The sequence below is a fragment of the Vicia villosa genome, unplaced genomic scaffold (genome assembly GCF_029867415.1).
Source record: "Vicia villosa cultivar HV-30 ecotype Madison, WI unplaced genomic scaffold, Vvil1.0 ctg.001967F_1_1, whole genome shotgun sequence".
In the NCBI taxonomy this organism is placed as follows: Eukaryota; Viridiplantae; Streptophyta; class Magnoliopsida; order Fabales; family Fabaceae; genus Vicia; species Vicia villosa.
Genome location: NW_026705795.1, coordinates 98,035 through 111,081, shown reverse-complemented (window position 1 = coordinate 111,081; position 13,047 = coordinate 98,035). Strand labels below are relative to the sequence as shown.

The 13,047-nt window shown below is 38.0% G+C and overlaps 1 long non-coding RNA gene across 1 annotated transcript; it reads right to left on the bottom strand.

The window, feature by feature from the left end:
* Window positions 1-8,516: 8,516 nt before the first annotated feature.
* LOC131637345 (uncharacterized) lies at window positions 8,517-11,296 on the bottom strand. The gene is made up of 5 exons (XR_009294309.1): window positions 10,700-11,296; window positions 10,535-10,590; window positions 9,484-9,585; window positions 8,887-8,951; window positions 8,517-8,801 (listed from the first exon to the last, which is right to left on the bottom strand). It is a non-coding gene; the product is annotated as an uncharacterized LOC131637345 (long non-coding RNA).
* Between the last annotated feature and the right edge of the window lie 1,751 nt (window positions 11,297-13,047).

Here is a 13,047-nt window from a genome sequence, read left to right as displayed (position 1 = left end):
AGTTTGCCCTCTCGGGAGTCTTTGTGGTTTCTTTTGAGTACTAGGCTGTCTACCTCGAATTCCCGTTTAATGACCTTTGCATCGTGACGTAGGGAAATTCTTTGCTTGAGCGAGGCTTCGCGGAGCGCGACCCCCGTTCAGATTTCTTCGATCAGATCGAGCTCTTCTCTAATTGCATCAAGGTTGCCTTCTATTTCGAGGGGTTCCTCGGTGCGCCTGATGGGCACGTGTATTTCGACGGGGATCACGGCTTCTGTTTCATATGTAAGTCGGAAGGGGGTCTCCCCGGTGGTGGAATATGGGGTGGTGCGATAGGCCTAGAGGACGCTGTGTAATTCTTCGACCCATCCTTTTTTGATCTCGTCTAGTCTTCTTCTAATGCCCCTCAGGATCACTCTGTTGGCGGCCTCGGCTTGCCCGTTCGTCTGAGGGTGTTCGACCGACACGAAGTGTTGTTTGGTCCCTAATTTTGTGACGAACTCTTGAAAGCGCCTGTCGGTGAACTGGGTACCGTTGTCGGTGATAATGGCCAGAGGTACGCCGAATCGGGAGAGGATGTTCCTTTTGTAGAAACGGAGCACGTTTAGGGATGTGATCTTGGCCAATGGTTCGGCTTTGATCCATTTGGTGAAGTAATCGACCGCGACTATGAGGTATTTGTTTTGATTGCTCCCGGTTACGAATGGACTGAGGAGGTTGATCGGTCACCATTTCTACTTAGTTTCGTCATAAATTCGGCATAAGATCGTCATACTTGGTAACACTTTGTGGTTGTTTTCAAGAGTTTTTCATTGATTCCTTTAATATTAGTTAATTGCTTGCATTATGTTTTTGTGCCCTTTATCATGTCTTTTTAGGTGCTTTTGATCTCTCTACTTGGTGGTTGTAGGTTAATTCTGGATCAGATGGAAATTGCACAAGTGTTGGTGTAAAAGAAGCTGAAAATCGTGACAAGCGTGTAGTATTTTGATCATAACTGGAGCTTCGTAACTCGGAATAACGCGGTTCCGGTGGCAAAATTTCGCTAACGAAAAGGGCTACAACTTTGATGTTGAAGTCAAATCCAAATTATGAAGTCAGAGGCCGACACGGTCAGACCGTGTCAGATGACACGGCCGTGTCCAACCCGCTGAAGAATTCTCCCCAAAAGTGGCAGAAGCTGACACGGTCAGCCCGTGTCAAGTGACACGACCGTGTCAGCCTGTGCGGACAGAAATTTTGTATTTTTTATGTTATGATACTTTTAAAGTCCGGGGGGCATTTTTGGTATTCTGGCTGGGATCTGAAAACCTAGAGAAGTTAAAAGTGATTTGAGAGACAAGGAAAGGCACTTTTTGCATCGTACAATAGAATTCCAGAAAGAGGAGAAGATAGCTTCATCAAGGGTTTCGGAGACGGAGAGATTCAATGGTGGAAACCATTGAAGATCAAAGTTCCCAGTTATCTTTGTAATGTCTAAATTCTTTGCTTTGTGTTTCTTGAATATTATGAGAGGTTAAACCCCCAATTGCTAGGGGGTGGTCCTGATTTGGTTTATGTTATGACTCTGAATTCTTGATTTCATCAATACATTGGTTTATGTTATTCAGTGAAATTATGCAATGTTCTTAATGTTTTCTTTATCGGTCAAATAAGGATTAATCTACGGCTAACAAGTACAGGACTGTAGTTGTTAGGGTTTGTGCATAATTTGATTATAGTAGATATCACCTAGGACTAGGGATACCCTAAAATCACCAATTAAATCTTGATAAAATAAAGGCTTGGTTTCAGCTTATTTCCCTAAGGACTTAGGTATTAGGTTGAAAGACCAAAGGTTTTCCCACTAAGGACTTAGGGGAAAACATCCTAGAGGTTTGGTAATAGAATACCATGAACTTGTTGAAGAGATCTAAATTCAGGGTTGTTGCAAGCCAAAGCAACCACTCACCCTAACATGTTTTTTACAGTAAAAAGAACCAACATTATTATTCCGCTTTTATTTATGTGTACGGATTTATTTCATATTCCACAAACTATTGTTTTTGTTCAATTGAATTAAGATTAAGAAGCAGTATTTCCTACGTAGTCCTCGAGAGCGATATTTGGGTTAAAACCCATTATTACTACATCGGTGAAAATAGTACACTTGCTATTTTTCCGATCAGAGGTCCATGCCCCACCAGGCAAACGGCCAGGGGGACGACAGAGACTTGAGTTCGTTAGGTGGTGTGAGGTGCATGTCCCCAAAGCGTTGGCATTTGTCGCATTTTTTCACGTATTCTTTGGCGTCGTGCTACATGGAGGGCCAGTAGTATCCGGCCCGGAGTGCTTTCCGAGCGAGGGATCTCCCTCCTAGGTGTTGGGAGTTGATTCCTTCGTGTATTTCCCGGAGTATGTGGGGGATCGTGCCCTCGTCGATGCATTTGAGGAGGGGTATAGAAAACCCTCGTCTGTAGAGTTGATTTTCGATTAAGACGTAGGAGCAGGCTCTCCTCCAGAATGTGGAGGCTTCCTTGGGATCGTCGGGCAGAATGTCGTTTGTTAAGTAGTTGTATACGGGGGTCATCCAGCAGGACGCGTCCCCGATTACGTTTACGAGCGTTAGCCCGGGCGAGGGTTCGGTGTTGGGTTTTGGTAGTATTTCCTGGATCACGGATTTGTTGTTCCCTTTCTTCCTTGTGCTGGCTAGTTTTGACAAGACATCCGCTCGAGAATTGTGTTCTCTCGGGATATGTTTTACTTTGGCGCTTCTGAATCGGGCCAGTCTTCAGCGCACGAGGGTTAAGTATTCGGCGAGGGTTTCGCTTTTTACCTGATATTCTCCCGAGATGTGGGACGGGACAAGCTGAGAGTTAGTGAATACCTCGATTTCCTCGGCCTCTAGATCGTTTGCAAGGCGCAATTCAGCGAGCAGGGCTTCGTATTCGACCTGATTGTTGGATGTTGGGAATGATAGGGAGAGGGATACCTCTATGAGAGTCCTGTCATACCCTAATTTTTACCCCCCCTCCTGAGATGTCACACCTCCAAATACCTCATCAAACTCAAGACAGGTACTCAGAGCAGTCACTTGTTTGTCTGATACCTAATCGAGGGTGCTCAAAGACAAAGGAGTTCAAGCAAAGGATCAATGAATATGAGAATAACCTCAAATACAATCATGGGATTCAAATGATTCATTTATTCACCTATGTTGATTAGACAACAGTCATCAGGGCTCAGGTTTGCTCAGCTAGGGTTTTGAACCCATCAAGGACTAAAATCAGGGACCACATTCGGGAAACTCTAAAAAGCCCCAGGGCATCACTCAAAGGCTTAAATCATCTTCAAATTATCCATATGACAATATCCATAGGGCATTACACTTCAATTCAAGATCTACAGTCATCCATTTCATCTGGTCGACAATTAGGGTTTCAGACCTAATTCACTAGCATAGTTGACTTTTAATCAGGACATGGATCCAAAACTCAAAGCATGACTCAAGAACTTCTATTACCTCAATATATTCCATTCACATCACTCATTTGAGGAGGAGAGTTTGATTCATCACAAAAGTCCAAGATTTCACTTCGTTAGGAAAAAGTCAACTATACAAGATCACCTTTGACTTTTAAGATTTTTGGTCATACCATGACTTTTAAGGATCAATATCATCAATATATGATTATTGAAGTCATTTGGCAAAAGAAATTCAAGAAAATTCATCAAGGATCAAAAAGTCAGGAATTAGGGTTTTTAAGGGTATTTTGGGAACTCAAAATTTTACTTACATACTCATAAAACTCCCAAAATGAAAGTTGTAGATATTGCAAAATAAAACAACATCTTACAATGCAACTTTTTTCAAAGAATCAATCATTTAAGAGATTTGGGATTTGGAAGTTATAGGTTATAAAAACTTAGAAAAAATTCTAAGTGTTTTTAACCTAGTTTTTTTCCAACTTTAGGCCTATTTTTCACAAATTTCCCAAATGATTCTGAAGAAACCCCAAACTAATGAATTGAATTAGATGTTTAGGACTTTCCAAATTGTGCTCAAACTTCTCCAAATTCATTCTGAGCTAGGAGTTATGCTTGTTCAAAGTTGGCCTCATGAAGTAAAATTATAGGTCATGTATCATTTTGGAACTTTGCAAATTTGTGCAAATAACTTCACCAATGGATGCTACACGACCCATAACACATAAGAAAAGATGCCATGCATTCATTTTCATCATGGCATGAGAATTGAAGAATATTCCCAAAACAAGAACATGTGATTATGTAATGATTACATTTGGGAATTTATGGCAAATGGATGAATCACCAAAGGAATCTTCTCACCAACCAATTGGATCACACTCTGCATCAGAAATGTTCCCTAAGATCACAAGAGATCAAGGGATAGGGAACTAGCTCGAAAATGCAATGATCACATCTTGATATTCTTTGAAATTTCTTCATGCTTAAGAAACCAAACTTACTTCACTAAGCAAGCTCACTTTCTCAAACTACTCTGAGCTCTTTGCCTATAAATATAAGTGCTATCCTCCATATAATTCACACCAAAGCAACTCTATTCCTTACTTTCTCTTTCTCTCCCTCATGCTTATGGTTTTCAAAAGTTCTTTGGCAAGAAGAATCGAATTCTTCAAACCAGAGCTTTACTTTTGAAAGTAAGCACTCTAACATCTCAAGGAGGTTCATTTGAAGTGATCCAAGCACCTGGATCACTTCTGTAAGTGCAAGAACACCATCTTCACTTTCACTTTGGAGCAGAGTCAGTTGGAGGTCTATAGATCGATTCAGGAGGGGTCAAGCAAGTCTAAGCATTCAGACACATTCCTTAGGGTGTAGTGAAGCTATCCAGATGGTCGCAGCTCATCTGTAAGTGCAGAATCACCATCTTCCATTTCTACTTGAAGCTCAAGCAAGAGGGGTCGGGTAGATCATTTCAGAGGTTTTCAAAGCAATCCAAGTGCCCAGATAGCATCAACAAGGTCCCAGGAAGCTTTTGCAATCATTCACTCAAGGCCAGAAGCTCTCCATCATTCACACGACCTTCAGTTTCAGAGGTAAGTTTTTGAACTCCACCTCTTTAATTTAAGCACTCTTTGTGATAAAAATCGATACCATTTCATTCAGCATCATCAGAGGATTAAAAACCCTCTATCATCATCTATTTATCTTTCAGTATAGTCATTTAATTTGATTTTTAAGTTTTAGGGTTCTTCACGTTTTTCAGTTAATTCATTAGATGTAGTTAATATAAATCTGTGTTAGCTATATATTTAGAATCGTGAGTGAATTTAGAACAAGTTTCATGTTTACACCTTGGCCATTGGTTGAGAACTGAGAGATCTGGAAATTCAAAAATCCAAGAGCTAGAGGTTGAAGACGAAGATGGTAGTTGGCGCGCCATTTTCAAGCATTCCTGGTCAAGTTTAAAATATATTTAGTGCAAGGTATTCATATAACGAATACATCGTTATAGCCCAGTGGTAAAGAGAGTTTGTGTGTTGCGCGTGCCCAAGGTCTGGGGTTCGAATCCCCCTCGCCCCAGACCTTTTGATTTTATTTTCTTTTTTTGCCCTATGCACTTAAACAACATATCTATTAAATTGGAGTCACCACTATGACACCAAGCGCGCGTTGGCTGGCTGGTGTGTGTTTTGAGTACTGGCTTCAAGGGCGTGGGTTCAAACCATGATGAGGCCAAATCCAATTTTTTTTACTACTCCTCTTCTTCATTTTCTTTACAACTTCACACAACAAATTAACCAATCAAATTAAATCATTTCTTTTTGATTTTTCACACACTTATCATTTAACATATCTATTTTATGAATAATAAAAAAAATCACAAAAATATTATTTATTTGATATATTTTTATTAGGTTTAAAATAATATATTTTTTAAGTATTTTAAAATGCTTTAAATATAGTTTTCTCTTCATTTTCAAAACCTAATCTCTTGTAAATACTTTTGTGATAAAACCATAATCATGTAGGTCTTAATTAGGTATAGACTTTGTCTTTACTCTAATTAAGTTGACTTTTGTCAATTTTCAAAACTGTTTTTTCAAACTTTAATTAAACAGATGACCAAGGTTTTCAGACAACAAAACCTTGTATCATTTCAAATCTCTCCAAATGCTTCTCATAAACAGTAAATCAATCATTGGGCCTCTATTAGAGTGTAAGACCCAACACCTTCTTTCTTTTCATAGTTTGTTTTCAAAACTGTATTTACAAAATCTTTTTTCTGTTTTCAAAACATTCTTCTGGTATTTGAAGGGCATTATTCCCGGTGAAACTCTTCAGATACCTATGTGACCTTTGTCCATCTTCACTTCTTCTGTTTTCAAAAACCTTTAACTGTTTATCATAAATATTCAACTGTTATCAATAAAACAACAAAATTGCTGGTGAGGTTTTGCACATACATCTTCAAAGGCCTCCACTCCATCCAGGTTAGGCTTTACAAGCTTTCAATTTATAGTCTTTATTTAAATTACTGTCAAATATAAACTGTTTATATATTAGGACTACGTCAGAGTGTAAACCTTAGGACAGTTAAACTATATATATATATATATATATATATATATATATATATATATACATATATATATATATATATATATATATATATATATATATATATATATAGGACTATGGCCTAGGATTGAGAATGTCTTCCCGGTGAAGGCTCTTTCCTAATTAGAGATCTTTAGTTCAAACCCTCAAGATGAATTATTCCCGGTGAAACATCTTGAAAAAGCCTTAGAACCCAAAATAGGATACATTCACCCAAGAGGAATTATTCCCGGTGAAACCTCTTACCCATTTGCTTAGAGCCAAAATAAGTTCAAAACGACATAGCTTCCTCTTGCGCTATAACAAGGACCCTCGATGACCCTCGATTAGCCTCCTCTTGGGCTTTGTACAAGGACCCACAGGCTTCTTAAAAGCATTCCCAGCTTCCTCTTCAGCTTGTATACAAGGACCCATCAGGTTTCTTATAAACATAGGAACAGGTCTTTAGTAACCTTTTAGCCTACCTTTGTGAGTTTCTTCTATTCCTTAAACCAGACTTTTAAACAAGCTAAGATTGTCTCAATCTCAGTATTGAGTACATCCTTTTGGAATGAGAGACATGGACAGTCTCTGTCACCCTTATCTTCAGTAATTCTCCTTAGCAGAGTCTAGGATCCATATTTGATTATCTTCAGTCAGTGTCAGCCTTAATCTTGGGCTTTAAACAAGAAGTCTCAACTAGATAATCATTCTGCCATCAACAAAAACCCCTGGAAAGGGTCAGCCTCCATTCATTCTTTCATTTTAACGAAAACCCCTAGAAAGGGTTAGCCTCCAAAATCACTCCTTTAGATCCAAATTCCCTGGAAAGGGTAAGCTTCCAAAAATTAAACTTTCAAAAGATAAACTCTCCAGCAGAGTAAACCCCTAGAAAGGGTCAGCCTCCAAAATCACTCCTTTAGAGTCATAATTCCCTAGAAAGGGTTAGCTTCCAAAAATTCAACTTTTAAAAGATAAATCTCACTTAAGGTCAGTCTCAGTCAATAAAAACCAATTCCCCGGTAGAGTCTATCTTAGGTCAATCATCTAAATAAATTCCCCAGTAGAGTCAATCATCCAATCTGGGACTTTCATTCAACAAAAGCACAATCCTCAGTAGGGTCAACCCTTAGGATAATCCTCAACAAAAATCCCCTCTGAGTCAAAAGATCCCACACTGGTAGATCTTTCTTCATTAAAAAGTCACATACTCCTCTTAGAGTCAAAACCCTACTCATAGGTACTCCCCTAGAGAGTCAGCCACAACCTTGGGCTTTGTACAAGGCAGATAATAGAATCTCCCTAGTGATTCCTTCATCATCAGGTAGCCACAACCTTGGGCTTTATACAAGGCAGACAAACCACATCTCCTGTGTCAAAGATTCACTACAGAAAAAAAGGCCTCCTACCACGCCCAGAAAACCGAGGCTATATGCAAAATAACCGTGGCGTAACGCTGAGGCCACGGTTTGGCCACGGAAATCCAACGGTGGAGTATACGGCCGTGGCCAAAAGTAAAGTCCACGGTTTTTGGTATAGACCACGCCATTTTTACAACTGTGGCATTTTTAGGCCACGGTTTAGGTAGCTTGATTAAGGTCGCGGTTTGTATTTTCCATGACTTAATAACTGTGGCTATATTGTAAAGCCACGGTTTCATTTTAACGTTTACGACACAGTATTAGTTCAAGATATAGCCACGGTTTGGTTATGACCACCTATTTAAAACCGTTGTTATATGTTATGCATTCTAACCCATTTATCTAGCCACGGTTTATTTCTGTATCATTACATTAATATGTCATTATATATATATATATATATATATATATATATATATATATATATATATATATATATATATATATATATATATATATATATATATATATATAAAATTAACAATAATATTGATCAATATAAAATTAATAATAATATTGATGATTAGAATCTAATTAATTACAAGCAAATTAACATTAACATATTATTATAACCCAAACACAGATGCAATTGTGTAGATGAAGAAGAGCATAATTCTAAGTCCTCAATTAAGTTACAACTAACTAATCACCAAACTATATCATATCAAATAGAGATAAAATTAAGAATGTGCAGGCTGATCTAAGGAGCATAACAACCAAAGCTTTTTATTTCCTTACTGAATGTGTGACATTCTCAAGTGAATCCACAATGCAGTGAGCATAATCATAACTTGGGTAGATACACCATTTGTCTCCAGCATGAGGGTGTTGAGTAAACTAAAGGCAGAAAGGATTCACACCATAAGATACTACTGTCCCATTGGAATTTTGTGAAATCAAACGTATATAGGTTTGGCCTTACCTTAATTCGGTATGCAATAAGGTCATACATCTTATTACAGCCACCAACCACCATAAAGGAAGAACCTATTGAACATTTAATAACATAAATGAACAATTTAGCATTCATAACATGTTGAGTTGGATACTAACCTGATGATCAACATACATAAAAGACTAGGTTGGAATAACAAAATGGGTGCCAACAAACATACCTTGAATGGTATCTATACACCTACAATTCAAAATTTATGTATATAGGTTTTATACTGCTTTGTATTAGTGGATGGGAATCAGATTTCTCAATAAGCTTTGTAACCTAATAACTCATATTATTAAAGTATTTAGCTATTAGTTATACCAGTTGTGCCGTTATATAAGTTGCAAGGTTTGTCCAATCATCTATTCAGATATAAGTTACAGTCATGATCCTATCACTTAGAATGAGTTAAAAGCAAAAGACTACAATCATGCTTAGTGGTTTCAAAGAGAAAGAGTGGTGTAGTGGTGTGCAGGGGATGGTTTGAAGGCATATGTAAAACCTTGAATATCTGCACAATAATAGGTGCAGGTTCCAAATGGAGAAATTTTTTGTAGTGAATGGAAAGAAATTCTTTACCTCTGTGACTCATTTCCATCACGCTCATACCGGATCCACACTAGTTGTAGAGCTCCGATTGGGCCGGAGACTATCAAGAGATGCTTGGGAGTCTTCTTCAACCTGGAAAAAAAAAAAGAAACTCTACAAAATGTAAGTAACCAAACCAAACAAAACACAACCAAGAATAATAATTAAGATATAACAGCACACACAAGAGAGGTCTGAAGGCCTGAAAGGAAAACCAAAGGGGAACTCTACCATTTTAACTCATTGAAATATTAGCACTGGCATTAGTCCGTGTTAATTCTCTTTCATAAAACTTCAGAGAAAATGAAATGACAGATCCCATAATAGCATTTTAATATATAATTGTTGTTTAGTAAAACCCGTCCAGGTTAGCAACAAAGGCAACTCACTACTGGCAATAGCAAGTAGAAGGGGTAGTAACAATAGTATAATCTAGTAACCACAATATAATCATAATATACATTGAAAATCACCACTTGAGATATACCTTAATGCAAATAGAAAAACCAAAATTTGCACAATGCAAATAGAAATTCAAAACCATAATGGTCACCAACACATTTGTGAACAGAACAAAAAACTGAACTAACCATTGATAATCACCAAATTTTACACCACCAGACATGGCGGTGCAAGTATCAACTAAGGGCACAACATCTTTATCAGTCACAGTTGTCGTTAGAGAAACATCAAACAGTTGTGCTAACTGTCTTTTTACACTAGCAGGATTATCAATATCCTATATCCAAATTCAAATCCAAAAAACACATAAACCAACATCACTATCTTAAATTATCATTTCAAACAAAAAATTAATCGAATAAAAATGTTTCATCGACACTCAATTATCCTAACACCTACATCACCAGGATAATCACATGTAAATTCGCGGTTAATTCAGTCACGCATATCATTAATTTAGTTCACATTAGTTAAATTAACTATAATTTTGACTGCAAATTGAATTAACCTTCTATTCAAACAAATTAACCACATTTTTCGCAGTAATTAGAAGATTAATTAAGGAATTGAATGAACTTACAATGGATTCAGCTTGGTTGACTAAGTTGGTTTCTTGTTAGACATTTGTGGTTCTAGCTAAAAAGATTAACAAGCAACAATCAACAGTGGTGGTACACACATTACAAAGAAAGGGCTAATGCAAGAGAGTGATTAGATGAGAATATATGACATGAAAGAGACTCACTTTGTTTGCATCCCATAGCTTTACTGTTGTATCAGCTGAAGCTGTTGCAAATATATTAGTTCCTGGTTGAAATCTAACATCTAAGATGGTAGATGAGTGTGACTCGACCGAAGCAACAGGACAAAAGTGTCTGACCGCTTTCAAAACCTAGAGTTACAAATTAAAGAAAACACTGAATCAAAATTATGAATCAAATTAAATAAAATTATCAATCAACACTCTAAACCACAGAGTAGGAGAGGAAGACGCGGATCCAAATGGGGTGATGGGTGGCCGGAGCGATTGAGTCGTCGGAGGGAGTATTGCTGCCAGATCTGTTGGAGAGGAAGACGCGCGTGGTGTTGAATCGGTGAAGCGTTGATGTGCGAGTGGTTCGTCGATGAACTGGCGCTGATGACGGAAGCGGGCAATGGCGGAACAACGTCTGAGATCCAAGAATGTATGGTTTCGGCTGAAGGCTGTTGCTCTTCGTGATTTTTTCCAGGCTGTTCCTCGATCCGGTTGAGGTGGACGATTGGAGGAATTGAAGGTGAGAATGAACTAGGGTTTCTGGAGAGAGAGAAGGGACGAAGCTTTTGGGAGAGAAAGAAGGGAAAATGTTTTTTTAGGAATTGGAGAGGAAAAATAATTTTAGTTACATTTTCAATGTTTTTTTTATTTTTTAATTAAAAAATTAGAAAAGAAAAAATTAGAGGGAAACTTAAAAAAATTGGGGGAAATTTTGGCGGGGTAAAATTTTTTGGGTTTGAGTCACAGTTTATAGTCAAAATTATAAGGCCACGGTTTTCCTTTTGCGGCTAAAAATATCTGCAGTTGTCTAACCGTGGCAATTGAAGGAAAGGCCACAGTTTCACACTTCAGATTCAATATTTTATAATATAAGTCTACGATTTGAAAACCATGGCCAAATCATATATGTGGCCACACTTTCTGAGCTGTGGAAAATTTTAGCGTGGCCGTAGGCCAAATTTCTAGTAGTGATTCCTAACCTCTATGATCTTTTCCCCATAGAGTCATCCATACTCAGTTTCCTCAACAGTCAGCCACAACCTTGGGCTTCATACAAGGCAGAAAATAATGACTTCCCCAGCTAAGAGTCAGCCACAACCTTGGGCTTCATACAAGGAACAAAATAGAGTCTCCCTAGGTAGAGTCAGCCACAATTCTGGGCTTTGTACAGAACATTAAAAAACCTTTCAATCATAAACCCAAGCAACCTTGAAAAGTAAAGCAAACAAAACAAGCATATTATATGATCTAAGCTCTAAGGTAACCCCTCTTTTTATTTATCCTCAGCAGAGTCGCCAGTTCTGTAACTCGGTGAACTGACTTTTATTTTATAAAGCAACAAATGTTGCGGTGAGCAAGAGTCGCCACCGACTTTTATTTTATCCAATTAGGAAAGGCATAAAAGAACAGGAAAGACCTTTTTGAAAAGAGACTGAGTTCGGGGGGTAGGTTATGAAAAGGGAAGGTGTAAGCACCCTTTTCATCCGTAGTTATCTACGGGCTCTTAGTTGCTTAGCTCACTTTTGTTTGAAAGGTTTGATTTGTTTGAAAAAAGTAGTGTGTGTTTTAGAAAAACACTTTTGTTTGAAAATGTCTAAAAAGACAATGTTAAAAAACATGGTGTGAAAAGCGTTTGATTTGAATTGTTGTGAGTAAGCACTTAAGAATTCCTACCCTAGTTCGTAAGGTCTTTCCTATTCCTAAGACTTTCATTGAGCGATAGTACTATCCATACCATATGAGGGTAGGTAGTCCTATACATTGGATGTGCGGGTCATCGAAGGGTCCTCGAATCGTCATAGAGATTATCCATACCATAAAGAGGGTAGGAAGTCCTATGAGATGTGAATAGTCATATAGGCAACATGTAAGGATACCTTAGCCATCGAAGGGACTATCACCGTTTAATCGAGGGACAAGATCATTTATACCGAAGGCGACGTCGAAGGGACTATGATCTTTAAATCGGAGGGACATGGTGATTTTTGGATCGAAGGCAGCATAGGCTAAGGCATCCCTACGCTCGAAGGGACTTGACTATTATTTTCCGAAAGGCAACGTAAGAGGGGAAACCCTAGAGGTGAGTGCGTGCAAGTGTGTTGTATTCAGTTATTTATTCTTGGAATTAGGTTAGCTAACGATAGATTTTAAATGTCTCGACATACAATCCTATTAGCCATGCATCTAAACAGGTATATTGCAGTTTATAGTGCGGAAAGTAAAAACGGAAATTAAATCCTACGCTATTACAAAAAAACCATGCGCCCTATACATCGATTGCTAATATTTAAATAGACAATTTAAATAAATAACTAACTAAGAGCAAACACAAACATGCG